The sequence below is a fragment of the Megascapheus bottae genome, chromosome 13 (genome assembly GCF_031878675.1).
Source record: "Megascapheus bottae isolate mThoBot1 chromosome 13, mThoBot2.hap1, whole genome shotgun sequence".
NCBI classification, from domain to species: domain Eukaryota; kingdom Metazoa; phylum Chordata; class Mammalia; order Rodentia; family Geomyidae; genus Megascapheus; species Megascapheus bottae.
In genome coordinates, this window is record NC_143521.1 from 6675697 (window position 1) to 6679837 (window position 4141).

Genomic DNA, 4141 nt, shown 5'->3' on the forward strand with positions numbered 1-4141 from the left:
ATGGCCTTGTGACTTAGCTCTTGTTAAGGAAAAGAGGAAGAGTTTGCCAGTTTGTGGATAAGGAAAGGTTTTTGAAATGTAAGGTTTTGTCTTAAACTTGTTTATTTTCATGATGGAATTATGATACACCTCAGATTGTTCAAGAAATAGCAGAGGATTTGAGTATATTTTGAGATTACTTGTATACTGTTAATGTTGTTTCAAAGTCACTCATGTAATTAAGTTCTACCCTATTTGAACTAGCCAATCCCAAGTAAATTATGAACCAGAGTTCAACCAATCTCAGCAAATAGGCAGAGAGAAATGAAAAGAGGGCAGCTTGTCCACTCTGTGTGCTTGCTTGCCAGATTTGGGACTAATGGCAAACCATTCTACAAAAGTAACTGTTTTTGCCTTGTTGAAAAGAAAGTAATAATGAAAATTACCAAAATGTTAAGATCTAAATGTTCCACAGTAAAATGTTAATTTAAGATATGTGCTGTAGTCTGAATGTTGTCCCACTGATGACTGAATTGAGATCCAAACCCCCAAGGTACTGACGTCAGGAGTTGGGGCTGTGGTAAAAGATAAAGAGACAGACTGTGAGAGTGGAACACTCGTGGTAACATTAGTGCCCACATCCAAGAGGGCACAGCAAGCTACTTCCTCTTTCCAGCATTTGACAGAGTAGCCAAGTTGCGGTCTATGTGTAAATGTTCTGAACAGGTTCTTTCCCAATGCCTAGATTTGAGAGCTATAGTCACTAGCAGCATGAGAAGTAAATATCTACTGTGCATAAGCCACTCAGGCTCTAAAGGTTTGTTATAGCAGCCCAGACAGAGTGAAAGCAGCATGCACTTCTTGACTGCTCCCTAGAACACCCAGTGGCTGTACGTTGAGGCTATGTTGGTATCATTAACCTCATATAGCTTCTGTACCCTTGAAATACAAGGAATACAAAAAGAGATGTGCTGCAATTGAACATATAAACACTCAGGCACTGGTGGCTCACTTAAGTCTAGCCATTTAGCAGGCTAAGATTTGAGGATCATGATTCAAACCCAGCTAAAGCAGGAAAAGTCCATGAGATTCTTATTTCCAATTAACCACAAACTCAAATGGTAGAGCACTGGCCTTGTGCAAAAATAAAAATTGCTCAGGGACTGAATGGCATTCCCAGAGATTATTACTGGTTCTCTCTCTCTCTCTCTCTCTCTCTCTCTCTCTCTCTCTCTCTCTCTCTCTCTCTCTCTCTCTCTCTCTCTCTCTCTCTCTTCTCTCTCTCTCATCAGCAGATTTTGAACTGTTATTCTTGGAAACAAAAAAAGCCAAAATTTATCAATAAGACTCTTAGTATCTAAAACTTAATTCAGAGAGCAGGACTGGGCATCAGTTCCATCTTTTTTTTTCTTTTTCCAGTATTCGGACTTGCAGTCTGAAACTGGGCACTATCCCTGAAATTTTTGCTAAAAACTGTACCACAAGAAGCACAGCTCCACTTCTGGCCTTTTGCTGATTAACTAAACATAGAGGTTTCATAAACTTCCTTTCCTGGACAGATTTCAAACTGCTAGCCTCCTATCTCAGTCTTGTGAGTAGCAAGGCTAACATGAGTCAACCACCGGCACCAGACCATTTCCACATTTTTTTGCCACTTTCACAAACTTTATTAAAAGAAACAAAGCAGTAGTGGTATATCTCTATGTAACAATCAATTTTCCAGGATTCTTCCTTCGAAAATGTGACATTTGATTTCCAAACGCATTCTGGAAGAGCACATGGTTCCCAATTGTTACTAAGAAGGTTGAGAAGCTGAAATGTTGAAATCTTCATTCCAACTTTCAGCAATAACTGCCTGAACAGTTACTATGTTTTCATTAATGTTTGTCTGTAGCACTCTGAGCTTTTCTATATGCAGCAGTCGCAGAATCTGAGCAACTTCGTTAAGAACTGTGTCTCCTGTGTCAAAACCAAGAATATATTCGTCTAAAGCAACAGGCAATCCCTCTTTTGTATGATTAGCTTTAGCAACTGCATCCTGAACCAAAATACGAATTGCCTTACGTATTACCAGGTAATCATCACGACGCTGAATCTGAAGGTGAGCCAAAGCCATTACACCAGCCTTAAAATCCGGGTTATTCTACATTCAAATTGACCAATGGCTCTGCATTTTTAGTTGCATTGTCAGTATTTTTTGCATTATCAACCACTAAGTCCTTGTACTTCTTAGTATTATTTCCATATTCAAGTGGAACAGTTCACCCGAGAAGCCAGGCAATTGCTTCTTGTCGATCTTGAACCTTGAAAGGACAGTTCACGTCCCTGAGATACTTCTCAAAGAACTTGGGCCAGTCACTGCCGTGGATGTTCCTTAAATTACCTCTATTTTCAATCTTGTAGTGTCTTATTTTCTGGTTTTCAAGCCAGACAATAAAATTCTAAATTCTGCTTCATCTTTGCAGTTGAAGCCGGCAGGGTGTGGTAATCAAGAGCTATCAGCTTAAGTCGGGACATGGTCCCCACTTCAATCTGGGGGTCCCCTGGGCCTCTGCCGGGAGAGAAGAAACCCCATTTCCACATTTATAACAACAACAACAACAACAACAACAAAAAGTGTTGGAATAATTTTCATGGCGGCCAGTGACAGGAGATACAAGACTGAATACACATTAATCAGATGTGGAAGCATTTGCAACACTTACCTTTAGGAAAACAGTTGCAGCTCAGAGCTGTCAGAATGTGTCCTCAGTAACTCTAGTTGTGTCTTTATTTGGTGTCACCTAGATCCTTGAACTGTACCAGTGAATAGACTTAAAATGTGGGCCATACTGACACTGACAAACTGCTTTGGGAAGAGTAAGTGTGAAAAGATAATGAGACAGGATTGATTCGTGTGAGAATAAAGGATAGAGTAAATCGAGGATTCTTATGTATCCCAGCCAGAACAAATGCAGCTTAGGTTCAGATCAGTCTAATTCACACCCTGGCTACCCTATTTTCTTGCTCAAAGACATCTTTCCTCATCTCCCTAAGTCTCAATTCTCATATTATATTTGGGATAAGAAAAGTTCACAGATATGTTTCAAGAATTGAAGGATATAAAGTTAATAATGATTTTGGTTCTCAACTAAGCTAGTATTGTAGGGCTTTTTATCTTTTACTTTTTCTTTTTTTTTTGCTAAGTATTGAGGCTTGAACTCAGACCCTGAGCTTTTCTGCTCAAGGCTACTGCTCTACTATTTGAGCCACAACTGTACTTCTGCCATTTTTTCCTTTGGTACTTACTAGGAGTTAAAGAGTCTCATGGACATTTCTGCCCAGGCTAGCTTTGAATCATGATCAACAGATCTTAGTCTCCTGTGTAGATAGGATTACAGGTGTGAGCCATTGGGCACCAGGCTAATTATAGGACATTTCATGACTATTTAATTATCCACTGAAACACAAAAAAGAGAAGGAATGGAAGAGGAGGGGGAGAAGGAGGAAGAAGAAGAAGAAGAAGAAGAAGAAGAAGAAGAAGAAGAAGAAGAAGAAGAAGAATGAGGAGGAGGAAGAAGAAGAAGAGGAGGAGGAAGAAGAGGAGGAGGAAGAAGAGGAGGAGGAGGATCAACAAAGCCTGGAGCAGTGGCTAAGCCTGTTATGCTAACTACTCAGGAGGCTGAGATCTGAGGATTGAGGTTCAAAGCCAGCCTGGGGCACAAAAGTCCATGAGACTCTTATTAACCACCAGAATTAATTAACCACAAGAATCAATTAACCACCAGAAAACCGGGAGTGGCACGGTGGCTCAAGAGGTAGGTTGGTAGCCTTGAGCTGAAGAGCTCAGGAACAACACCCAGGCCCAGAGTTCATATCCCACAGCTGACAAGGAAAAAAAAGAAAGAAAGAAAAGAAAATTAATGACAACAATTTGGGAAAGTGAAATGTTAGACATCTTGAGTTTAAAATTATGTGAGATATTTCACTGATGGAAAATGATAATAATTACAGCATGTGTTAGAAGACATAAAGGAAAAAATTGTCTTAGGCATTTTTCCTATAATAGACTAAAAAATAAAAATAAATTGATTAATAAAATATAAAAATGAAATAAATAAATAACGAACTACCTAAGCCTAGGTAGTTTATAAAGGAGAGAAGTTGATTCACTGTTCTGGAA

At 39.3% G+C, this 4141-nt stretch overlaps 1 pseudogene; it reads right to left on the reverse strand.

Moving 5' to 3' along the window:
* Window positions 1-1774: 1774 nt before the first annotated feature.
* LOC150055461 (tRNA-splicing ligase complex subunit RTRAF pseudogene) lies at window positions 1775-2496 on the reverse strand (annotated as a pseudogene).
* Window positions 2497-4141: the final 1645 nt, after the last annotated feature.